Below are 13,054 nucleotides of genomic sequence, written 5' to 3'. Positions count from 1 at the left end.
ACCCTGTTGATGGGACTCTTGGGCCTAACCATGAGGCTACTGTGCCTCCCTGGTGGTGATCTCTGGACTTGGCTGCCCTGCCTTGGAAGGTGTGCTCCAGCTGGCCGGCTGGCAATGCACTCAGCAGAGAGAGGGGTCTGCTTCCAGCCCCGCAAGCCTGTGCAGCTGACACTTGCCCCCCACCCCCACCCCCGGACCCCCGCCATGTCCTGATGGCCTGTGGCCACCAGGTAGCAGCATCCCTAAACCCCTGGGGCCTGCTTTTGAAGGTGGAAGGGGAGGACAGTGAAAGTCTGGGGGAGCCATTCATGGGGCCGCTGGGGAGCGAAGCATGAGGGAGGCCAAATGCTGAGGGTGGGACAGGAGAGAGTCCTTGCTTCTTGGACTCAAAATGCCCTGGAATCTACAGATGAATACAAGATGAATCTACAGCAAATCTCACCAGAGGACACCGACTCATTGAGCATGGAGATATGGCAGGAAGCCAGAGCACGAGGCCATGAGGAGCAGTCGTTACAAGCACAGGTGCCGGGACATGCAGACTCAGAAAGGTTAAGTAACCTGCCCAAGGACACAGACAGTGCACAGCACAGCGAGGATGAGAAGCCAGGTTTGCTCCCTTATCTGTAAAACGGAGTAACAATGACCCTCTCCAGGGAGGAGGCACCAAGTGAGGAAATGCATGCAAAGCTCTTGGCCCAGGCCAGGGCCTCGTGCATAGTTAGCACTCAGGATATGGGTGGAGCAGTTGTTACTATGCTCCCTGCCCCAACTGAGCTCTCAAGTAGGAAAAAGAACACCTGTAACTTGTAGAGATGATGCTGTGAGGGGGATGCACAGCACTGTGAACTCCAGCAGGGGCACCAGGGAAGGCCTCCTGGAGGAGAGGACGCTTGTGCTGACTCTTGCAGGATGCCTAGGAGTTGGCCAGGTAGAACTGATGTTATGTGGGATGGTGCCTGGTGGAGGGAGGCAGGAGTCGGATCCCACTTCTGCAATGGCTCTGCCTCACCTTGCTCCGTGCCATCGGCTAATAAGAATGATAACAACAATAATGGTGTGTTTGAATTTTAAACAACCATAAAGTTACCATTGAGTGAGTCCTTACCATGTGCTGTGTCCTGTGCTAAGCCCTTATATGAATTGTCTTATTTAATCCTCGCCACAACTCTGAGATAGGTTCTAGTATTAATCCTATTTCATCAATGAGAAAACAGAGGCACAATTAAGTAAGTAACTTACTCAAGACCCCCACATAGTATGTCACAGAGCTGCGTCTCCAATCCAGGGCTGATCTTCAGATCCTTGCCCTGAACTCCTGGGCTCCATGGCCTCCCAAGGGGCAAGCTCTTTCCCCTTCCTGGGCCTTGGGTCCACCTTCTTCTGATGACTGGGCTGGGCTGAGTGATCTCTCGGGGTCTGACCAGCTCTAATGGTCTGCTGGTCTGAGTTCTGGAGGGAAGCAAATGGCTACCGGGTTGGCCCTGATTGCTTATTCCTCTGCATTTCCTCCCAGAGTGCTGGCTGGGCCTCCTTGCAGAGGTAGGGCTGGCCAGCATGACCTGGGTCACCTCCACCTGCTGAGGAGCCAGAGACAATAAGAGGAGGACCCCTCTGCACCTGCCTCCATCCTGGCCTGTGCTCCTCCCCTATTGCAGGGGCCATGGCTAAGCTCATTTTCATTATTGTTCTAAATTCTTAATATGTGTTGATTTCACTTAATGCTAAGTCCAGTAATGCCTTGACCAATGCCTGGGGTGGGCCTGGGGATGGGGTGCCCAGGAATTCTGCAGGCCTTCTTGCCTCTTGTCTTGGGGCGGTGGTAGGGGGGTGGTCAGGCCACACAGAGCCAGTATCCATAAGCCCGGTAATTAGCTCACATTTCTGACCTTCTTCTTATACACTGAGATAAAGAGCCATCCCAAGGCTGCCTGGGGAGCAAGGGCTCGAGGAAGGAGGAGTCGCATCCTGGTGTGCATGCTGTCCTCTCCACCTTCACCCACAGCACCCAGAGCAGCAGAGGGCCCGAGGACAGGGAGGGAGCCTCCACGGGGATCCCAGCCTTGGCTCTGCTGTGGACATATTCCATGGCAAATTGCTTTGCCTCTCTGGGCCTCAGTGTCCTCATCCATAGAATGGGGCTAATCATGCCTGCCCTGCCCCCCTTGCCCTCTAGCCAATGCCTTCACTGAACTCTTTGAGAGGGGTCAGCTTCCACGTGCTCAGAAGGCTTTGCCAAGGCCTGCTTTCTCTCTTGGTCAAGAACCCATACTGAAGAAGCACAGCTTGGTCTTGTTTAAAGAATGCAGTGGCCAGCAAAGACGGCCCCCAACACAGTGCAACACACATCAAACATGGGCTTTTTGTTTTTAATTAAGTGAGGTAAAAGCCTAGCATAAATACTTTTAACTAAAGTTTAGGAATAAAGCATATTCTGAAATTAGCATGTCTTCAAAGGCAGATTTTTAACATACCATGAAAAAACCCTCTGTGTGGGAATTTAGGTGGTTCCGGTGCCTACCAGTAACTCACACAGATCTGACGGGACAAGGAGGGAGGGCGAACACAACCGTCCCTCCGCAAATAGTTGTCTTTCTTTAAATTGCGGTAAAATGCACATAACATAAAATTTACCATTCTGGCCATTTTAAGCATACGGTTCAGTAGTAAGTATATTCACGTTGTTGTGCAACCAATCTCTAGAACCTTTTTGTCTCGCAAAACTGGAACTCTATATGCATGAAACAAGTCTTCATTTCCTGGTTCCTCCAGCCCCCGGCAACCAGCCTTCTACTTTTTGTTTCTATGAGTCTGACTACTCCAGATACTTCGTGTAAGTGGAGTCGCACAGTGTGTGTCCTGTTGTGACTGGCTTATTTCACTTAACGTAATGTCTTTACGGCTCATCTATGTTGTAGCATGTGTCAGAATTTCATTCCTCTTTAAGGCTGAATAATATTGGGTTGTATGTATACACTACATTTTGTTTATCCATTCCTCTGTCGATGGACATTTGGGTTGCTTCCACCTTTTGGTTACTGTGAATAATGCTGTAAGGGACATAAACAATAATTATACTGGGGCCTTATCCCACAAAAAGTGGTACTTGCTGGTGACTCTCTGGCCGAAACTTTATTTCTAAGCCCATGGTAGAAAAAACATAACAATAACACAAACCCTTGCCCTTAAAATCTGTGACATCAGGAACACTGGAAATTCCAACAATGTATGTATGAGTATGGTGTACAAATATCGGTTCAGTTCCTTGCTTTCAGTTCTTTTGGGTATATACCCAGAAGCGGAATTGCTGAATCATGTGGTAATTCCATGTTTAATGTCTTTGAGGAACTGCCACACTGTTTTCCATAGTGGCTGTACCATTTTACATTCCTAACAAGAGTGCACAAGGGCTCCACTTCATTCTTGCCAAGTCTTATTATTTTCTGTATGTTTTTTGTGAGGAAGATTGGCCCTGAGCTAACATCTGTTGCCAGTCTTCCTCTTTTTGCTTGAGGGAGATTTGTTGCTGAGCTAACATCTGTGCTAATCTTCCTCTCTGTGGATGCCTCCACAGCATGGCTTGATGAGCGGTGTGTAGGTCCATGCCCTGGGCCTGAACCTGCGAACCCCGGGGCTGCCGGGGCCCAGGAACTTAACCACTCGGTCACCAGGCTGGCCCCTGTTTTTTTTTCTTTTGATGGCAGCCATCCTAATGGCTGTGAAGTACTATCCATGGTGCTTTGATTTGCATTTTCAATTTTGCTGTAGTCCAACGTACGTATTTTACTTTTGTTGCCTGTGCTTTTAGTGTCACATCCAAGAAATCATTGCCAAATCCAATGTCATGAAGCTTTTCTTCTAAGAGTTGTATAGCTTTAGATCTTCCCTTTACGTCTTTAATCCATTTTGAGTTGATTTTTGTATACGGTGTAAGGTAATGGTCTAACTTCATGTGGATATCCAGTTTTCCTACAAATAGTTATCCTAAGATGAAATTTATGATGGATAGTAACAGTTTACCGTATTTGACTATATTTTGTTGAATAAAATATTTTACATACTTTGGTTACAATACAAAACAAAAAGCATTCAAATTCACCTTGTAGGTTTCATTAATGTTTGTAGGTTTCATTTTATGTTTCTGCCTTTATACTGTTTAACAGAAATACTCTTCGTTTAAAATAACACTCCACTCTCAGCAGTGTGGATAGTTTTGTAACAATATAAATCTCGGGGAGGTGCTAGTGGGAGGATCAATGAATCATCCACGCCTGCTGTGGGTTACTCGCCAGGCGCCGAGTCTGCCGTTTCCTGCCTGTGGGCTGGCTCCGGTGCCGCTCACTGGCTGCTCTTTTCCGGTGTTCCTGATGTCACAGATTTTAAGGGCAAGGGTGAGTGTTACAGTTATCTTTTTTCTACCATGGGCCTCTCAATAAAGCTAAGGCCAGACAGTCACCCCCGAGCACCACTTTTTGTGGGTTTAGACCTCAGACTCAGAACCCATGAAGAGAGTTCTGAATCCCCCAAAACAGAGGACACACAAAACCCAGAGGTTCAAGGCATTTCCAAACTTTCGAATTTGCTCATAATTTAAAACTCTTCCTAGAAGGTTGGCTCTTTAAACTGCTGGATAGTAACCCACTAGGAAAACAGATCACCGTGTGCAGCGCCCGAGAAGGGAGTCCGAGGGGCCTGTGCTGCCCGGGCTGTGGGTCCACGCTCCCCCACCTTTAACACCTCAGGCCACCTCCCGCATCTGGGATAGTCATTGTGAGCTGGAGGAGCACTTGAATTTCCTGGGAAGAATGCTCAATCATGGAGGCTTCCAGGGCCAAGAAAAATAGCTGGTTAGGGCTGTGAACCTCAGAACCACTTCAGGATGCTGCCGTCCCCGTGGCGCTGCCATCCTCGTGGGTAGTGCCATCTGGCTTGATTTTGCCAAAACAAAGGTAAAGCCCTCCAGCAATTTCTGTGGATTTGTTTTGCAAAATTAAATTGTCTGCTTTTAATTCTCCTTTACTAGTTTAATACAAATGGGAATTTCAAAACCAGTGAAAGACAGAAACCTCTCTTTGGAGTGGATGACAGATTCCACATGACTTGCATTTCAATCTGCGACACAGAAATGGAAACTTCCGGGGAGTGAGGGCTCTGGTGGGAGGATCTCTAGGCTTTGGAGCTCCTAGCCTACCCCCACGTGTACATGTGTTCTGAACCCATGGGGCCTAATAGGCTGTCTCCGCACACAGAACAGAACAGAAGCTTGCCAGCCTTCCCTGTTTCCGGACCCGACCCCGGCATGCCTCCAGAGCCAGATTCCAGCTCGTTTATTTGTGTTTCCAAGTGGCGCTCCTGGAACTCTTCCCAAGGGGCTGGCTGGGCCCAGGGGAAACTGGCCTCCTCTGCACCCAGCCCCAGTGGGCTCTGCAGTGGCCAAACACGCGCAACAACCCCTGCCCTCAGGGAGGTCCAGGCCAGTACAGGCTTCAGACAAGCACCAGTTACTGGGACCCAGGAGGGAAGCCTGAAGCCAAGGGAGTCCCAACAAGGTCAAGACCAGCCAGAGAGATAAGGAGGGCTTCCCCAAGGAGATGATGCCAAGGCCGGGTCTTGAAGAACCAGTAGGAGTTGGCTAAGTTAATAAGGAGGAGTGTGCCTCCCAAGAGGGGAACGTGCATGAGCAAAGATTCACTCAGAAGTGAGAGGGAGCCAGACATTCAGAGAAGGAGCAGGCTGATACTACCTCAGCCCTCTGCACAGGCACTTGGGGTTCTGCCGTCATCATTGCCCCCAGGTCCTCCTGGCTCTTCCCCTCCAGTCTTCCCCTTGACCTTGTCAAAGCCCCAAAGGCTGGCTGATGTTGCATGTTGGCCTTCATCACTTGGCTTATATTCCTGTCTCTGCCATCCTGCTGAGTGTCCTACCTCTCAGGGTACAGCCACAGCCTCCCATAAAGAATATGCAATCACCACCCCTCAGGATGTGGAAAGCCATCAGGAAAGAAGTCCAACATCCCGCTGTAAAGTCTGGACGATGCCATACCCAGAGAACCTGCCCCTGGCTCTTTGGGAGGCAGTGTGGTTCTAGGGGCAGGTGGTCTGAGTTCCAATCCCACCTCCAACACTAATGAGCCAAGGGGCGTGGGCAAGTCATTTAAGCTCTCAGAGCATCAGGTTCTCATTTGCAAAATGGTGCTGGAATGAGGATTGAGTGAGACGGAGGTTGTGTGTGTAAAGCACAGAGCATGGAGACGTCAGCCAGTGTGACTGTGTTGACAGCCTGCATCTCAGTGAAGACAGGCTGAGTGGGGCTCTGCTATCTTGTCTTCTCCAGACTCCGGATGTAATTTTGTTCTACTAAATTTTCTCTACATATTCTCTCGCTTTCTCTCACTCCTTGTAATGAAGGTTTGGCTGGTATAACACAGATGTAGAGCAGTGGCTTAAACAAGAGACAAGTGTATTTCTCTCTTACCTGATAGGCCAAGTGTAAGCAGTCCAGGGCTTGCAATGGAGGCTCCCCAGTGTCAACAACCTGAGCTCCTTCCAACTGGTCACTCTGCCAAGCCCAGAGCATTGCCCTCCTCCATGTGGCTCCAAACGGTTGGCCCCAACCTTGTCTGCGTTCCAGCCAGCGGGACTGGGGCAGAGGGAAAAGTGTGGCCACATCCTCTCCCTTTAAAGGCATGACTAGGAAACTGCTCACACCCTATTGGCCTGGCCTTAGCCAGTGACTACGCCTAGCTGCAAGGGAGGCTGTGTGGCCCTGTGCTCAGTGACAAAATGAGAGTTCTATTGTTACAGAAAAAGGGGGAGACCAGATATTGGGAGACAATTGAATCTTCTTTCCTCAGCCTGCTAGCATACTCCTCAAGGGTGTGAAGGACCTTGCAAACTTACACCTCAGCCAGCTCAGAGCTGGGCTCTGCAGCTGTAGCTTTATTCCCACACAGGGAGGCTGTCTGTGAACTCAGCACTTCAGAGGTGCTGTGTTGAACAGCACCACGATCAGCCCTCCATGTTTTAGAGTGCAGAACAAGGGGACAGCCTGCAACAGCAGCAAGAGGGCTGGCGCTTCGCTGCAGGAAGACTCCCCCCAGAGAGGGGATTGATCCCTACACAGACGCTTGTGCTTCCACCACGACTCTGAACAGGCCTCTGTGAAGCGGAGGGTGGCTGATGGCCAATCTTTGGGTACAAAGAAAGGGATGGCCAGAGGGAGGAAGTTGAGTTTTTGAGATTTTTTTTTTTTTTGCACTCCAAATATGAAGGATTCCTTTGAATGTTCTAGCTGTTCTGAGATGTAGTTTCACAAAGTAAAAGGCTTTTTCTTTTCTTTATTTTTATGTAACGTTTTGAAAAGTTAATCTATTCACATAGTTCACAATTTTTGAAAAGATAGTAGTAGAGTGAAAAGTCTCTCTTGGCCCTCCCAGCAGATAGCCGCTCTGAGGGTCCTGCGTGGCCTCCCAGGCGTTCTTCATGCAGCCACAGCAAACAGGAATCACAGGCCGCCGTGTCCTCCTCTTTGCTAAGGCTGCCTGGAGCCTTGCTCTGGGAAGGTGTCCCTGAGACCAGCAGCTCACCTTCTCCCCCGTGGTTTCTCACTCTTGAAATTGTTCTCCCTGTCCTACGATATTTCACAAAACTAGCCCGAGCCATGACTACGAATATTTCATACCCTTCACGCATGACATTTTTCACATATGCTTTACAAATGTGCGTCTTCATTCTGAATCAAATGTCGTGGGAAATATGTCTTTTCCACATGGCCACTAACATAATATAAAAAGCATTTTCCCCTTCCCTCAGCCCCAGGGGGGACCTATATCATGAAAATGGAAAAGTGATGAGAAAATGAGAAATCCTGGCCGTAGAGCTCTCTCTCCAAGTGGTTTTCCAGAGGCTCGTGGGACTGCGTCACCTCGTGAAGCGTAAATCATCAGCTAGGCCTGGTGAAGTTGTCACCCAGTGACCCAGGGCGTGGCTATTTCTGTTTGGTGGCCGTGGACCCAGTGCATCCCTGCTGGGTGGGTGTTGTCCTCTGCCTGTCCACCTATCTGCCTGGGGTCAGCAGACCTGGCACTGGGATGGGCACACCCGCCCTGTGGGCCCATCTGCAGCAAAGACACGGCTTGTAGGGCTATAGCATTTGTAGTTGAGGCCCCAGACCTCCGTGGTTCAACCGTCTGAAGGCAAACCCTACTGCTGATAGGCTTCCACAGACGGCAGAATTTCCCCAACACCTTTACGTAAAGCCCAGGGGCTCTCAGCTCCCCCGGCAGGCCTTGCAGGCGTGTAGTACAAGCCATGATCTGGCCTGCCTGGAAACCTGGCTAAAACACCAGGGCCAGGGCCTGGGAAATGCCAGCCTCGACTTGCTTTTCCTTCCCTCCCTCTAACCCCCAACATGCACAAGCTGTTGATAAGTGTGTCTCAGAGAAGCAAAACGTCCACTACTCTCTTACTCTCAGATACTTTAAAAAACCTCTGAGCCCCATTCTCTGTAAGAAAATTTACAGTTTGTAGGTGCTAGGGGGCACTGTTGGGCAACTTCTGTGTGCTCAAAGGTCTTGCCTGTAATTTTTTTTAATGGATTTTATTTTTTAGCATAGTTTTAGGTTTGCAGCAAAATTGTGCAGAAAGTTCAGAGACTTCCCATACACCCCCTGCCCCCACATGCACAGCCTCCCCCACTATCAACACCCCGCACCACAGTGGTACGTGTGTTATCATCTACAAACCTGTGCTGACACCTCATTATCATCTAAATTCCATGGTTTCCAGTAGGGTTCACTGTTGGTGTTGTACACAGTCCACAGGTTTGGACAACGTTACAGTCGCATCTGGAGTTGGTTCCCTGCCCTAATCATCTTCTGCTCTGCCTGTGCATCTTTCTTCTCAGCTCCTGGCAACTACCCATCTTTTGACTGTCTCCATAGTTTTGCCTTTCCCAGAATGTCATATAGTTGGCATCACACAGTATGTAGGCTTTTCAAATTGGCTTCTTTCACTTAGTAATAAGCATTTAAGTTTCCTCCCTGTCTTTTCATGGCTCGATAGCTCATTTCCTTCTAGCACTGAATAATAACATTCCATCGTCTGGATGTGCCTCAGTTTATTTATCCATTCACCTACGGAAGGACTTCTTGGTTGCTTCCAAGGTTTGGCAGTTATGAATAAAACTGCTGTAAACATCGTTCTGCAAGTTTTTGTGTGGACATAAGTTTCAACTCATTTGAGTAAATACCTAGGAGCATGATTGCTGGAATCTTGCCTATGTATTTAGAGCACGGGATGCTCAGAGGGGTGGGCTGTCCCATACTGAATCAGCTGGCTGGGACCCCAGCAAAGTCCCACCTCCTTCAGGGCCAGAACTCCCCCCACATCACTCCTTCAGAGTCCCCGCTCCCTCTGGGTGGCACTGACTCAGTCCATCTCAGCCTCTGGTGAGGAGACCCTGAGAGGTGTGGGTGGGCGAAGGCGTCTGCCCTCCTCCCTCTTTCATTCTGTACTCCACAAGTGCAAGGGCCTGGAGGATTTTTTGGTATGAACTGAACTTTTTTTCCAACACCAGTATTTAAAAGAAATCAAGAACACAACTTTTCATTGATTTCTGGGATTTGCTGTCATTGCTGGAATTATTAATGTCACAACTCACTTGTTCTAAGTGTTTGTTGCAAATGCACAGCTGCATTGGCGTTCAAATTGGCTGTCTGCTTTACCTCGGCGGGGTGGGGGGGGATCTAAATCCCCCAAGACCCTTAGGGAAAGCTGTCCTAACTCTCGGGCACGCCAGTCTAAGCCCGGAGCCACCAGGACTTGGTATCTTCCGTCTCATAGATTCTCTTTCCTCAAATAAGAAACTGGCGGCTAGTTTGGGCCACAGACTATGGTATTTTAAATATTTTGTCTAAATTGTCAACATTTTGTGTGTGTGTGTGTGAGGAAGATTGGCCCTGAGCTAACATCTGTGCCCATCGTCCTCTGTTTTATGTGGGATGCTGCCACAGCGTGGCTTGACGAGTGGTGCATAGGTCTGTACCAGGGATCTGAACCTGAGAACCCTGACCCACCAAAGCGGAACATGTGAACTTAACCACTACACCACCAGGTGGCCCCTAAATTGTCAACATTTTAAGATCAGGAGCCTGGAAATATAAACCTTGTTTGCAGCTTCTATTGGAAAGTCAGAAAATGAGGCCACCCAGAGCTCACGCTCCCACCAGGCACTGGTGTGGTCTGCACCCTCGAGGTGAGTTGGGCACTCGGGCCCCAGGTTACCCCATTCCCCTGCAGCCCATCTCACCACCTATTTACATTCTGGGCTCCTGTAAGCGTTTGCAGCCCTTGTGTGAGGTGCGTGGCAACCTCCAGTTCACCAAGGTATGACATTTGATTTTGTATAGAAGAAAAGCAGATGATGTCCTGGGATGGGGAGCTTCCAGGCAACAAAAGAAAAACACTCGAGAATTTTGTTTTGTATAATCACGTGAAAGGTTGTTTTCATTCAGGCAGAACTGTGTCTCTTGTCAGTTTGCTTGCAGAAATAAAAAGGAAGTGATTTTCCTTCAGGGCCTTAGAAAACTAGAACTGGGGGAGGGCAACACGGCTGGGGCTCTCCTTTGTGGAGGAGGTGCTGTCCAGGGACCCCAGAGAGAGTGGGTCAGGAGGAGCCTGGGGCTGGGGCTTTGAGTCTGGTCGCACCTAGGAGCTAGTTTGGGTTTTTCCATCACGTTTTGTGGTTCCCTGTTATTCTTTCAGACAAGTCTGGTTCCAGTTGGATTTTGGGGGTGTTGGGGGAGCATCCCTGGCCATGTTGGGGTGAGGAGGTCTGGGGATCCACAGGCCTGGGAAGCTTGTTATGCAGTCACCTGAGAATGGGAGAGCGGGAAGCTTAAGTGAGGAGCTGGAGCGAGAGATCAGGAGCAGCCAGGATTTGAGATAAAGGCACGCTCAACCTGTTGAATCCCAGAAACACTGGGAGCACAACCTGATAACAGCTGGTCATGCTATGACCGAGCAAGGTGAAGGCTGGGTCTCTTATGCTATTTGGGCACGAAAGGGAAGCCTGGTCCTTGGGAACAGTGGGTGTCTGGGAATCTGGTTTACAGACATGATTTTTCATCTTCATAGTAACCCTGTAGGGTAGGTAGTATCATGGAGCTTTTTCAAGTGGGGAAACTGAGGCACAGAGAGGGTTAATAACATGCCCTCAGTCACACAGCTAAGAAGAGGCAGAGTTGGAATTGGCACTGGGTCTGACTCCAAAGCCTGCTGGTTCCCTAGGGAGCAGGCCTTACCTCAGCTCTGCGGTAACTGCAGGCATGGAATCCTGCCCAAAATTTCCCAACGAGGAGAGTTTCTGAGAAATTCCTTCCCCGGAGAAGCCCCGTCCTGGATATTCTCAACGCAGTTCAGGACTTCCTACTCGCTCCCAGGCCCTACTCTTCTTTTCTCAATGGGGCGGCCACGTTTGCTGGTGACTGCGAGTAAGTGTGTAGAGTGTTTGGAGCGTGGACTCCGGAGGAGTGTTGCAAACCGCCGTTGACATCACGGCCGCAGGGGCGGTCCTGGAGGGGCGGCATCCCGCCGCCCGGTCAGCCCGTTCCCGCCAGTCTGCGAAGCTGCCCGTAGATGGCGCTCCGACCCCGCTCCCCGCTCCGCGGTCAGCGCGGCTGCGCTCCGTGCTCTGGATCCCAAAGTCCGCCCGCCCATCCCAGGCTCACCCGGAGGCTCCCGCACTTTCAGAGCTAGAGTTCCTGTTTCATTGTCCTTCTTTTGACACTTATGTGACACTTGCTGAATACCAGGGCCTGTGCTGTGTGCTGGGTATTCAGAGTTCGTGGTCCAATGGGGAGGACAGACAAGGCCATTGCAATTCAGTGTGACCATGGCTAGGACAGGAGGGTGCTGGGCAGGAGCTTGGCGGCTGGTGGGGCACTGACCTCTTGCACTGGGTGGACTTGCACTGTGTGGAAGGAAGGCTGGAGTTAGAGTTCTCATAAGGCTGTGCCTGCAGCGATGTTTGGGACCAGGCACCACCAGGCACACAGATGCTACTCAAGAAATGAAGGAGAGTAGGTGAGGGCATTGTGGAGGCTGCATGGAGAGCAGACATCGGGGGCCCTGGCCCAGCCACAGTAGCAGCATCAGCAGAGGCAATAGCAGAAGTGTGGTCATTTCCTGGGGATTTCTTGGCTCCTGTAGTTTCATGATGGTACTCGGCACCCTCTCTGAAGCTGCTGTCTCCCTAGGTCTGGGGATGTCCACACAGCTAGGCCTCAGGGCTGCACCTGGCCTTGGAGGGGGATCCATCTGCAGGGCCCCTGGGGCAGCAGCCTGCAGGAAGAAGCAGGGCTGGAAGGGAGGGGATTGGGCTGAGAAAAAGAGGAAATACTAGCCTGCCTTCAATACCTCTCATATGGCTGGCCCTGTAGTAGGCACTGTATCCTATAGTATCCTCACAACGACACTTTCAAGAGACATCCTGTTCCTTGTGAGGCAGATGGGATCATGGAGGTTCGGGGAAGGAAAGTCTCAGGTCCAGGTGTACACGTGGTGAGTGGCAGAGGAGAAGCTGTGCTGTTGGCACACGGAGTCGGGTGCTTGGGGGAGACTAGGATCAGGTCCCCTCTTTGCCAGTGTTGGAGAGGGGGCCGGTTAGTGAGCATATGAGTGCAGAGCTGGTGAGCCCCTCTGCCTGAGTCAGACCAGCTCCTGACCAAGTGTCCTCATACGGGCTCTGGTTTATCACCCGGGTCCCGGCCACTGAGGCGCACTGCCTCTGGGGGCCACAGGGTACGGAGTGTAGAGGGTAGGGTGGGGGAGAGTCTGAAGGAGGCATCTTCTTAGGACCTGCAGCCCTTCTAGTCCTCCTGCAGGACCTGGGTCACCGGGCCCACCTTGGGGGGCTCCAGTGTTTTCACTTGCCTGGCCCTGGTTCCTGGCTGAAGCTCTGTGTGCAGTCTGATTCTGAGCCCAAGTCAACCGATATGAGGACAACCCATGCCGACTCTAACCCCACTCCCAAGCACTTCTCAAAACCAGCCCCT

This window comes from Equus caballus, chromosome 14 (assembly GCF_041296265.1).
Source record: "Equus caballus isolate H_3958 breed thoroughbred chromosome 14, TB-T2T, whole genome shotgun sequence".
Classification (NCBI taxonomy): Eukaryota; Metazoa; Chordata; class Mammalia; order Perissodactyla; family Equidae; genus Equus; species Equus caballus.
The sequence above is the reverse complement of the archived record's forward strand: the minus strand, read 5'-3'. Positions refer to the sequence as shown.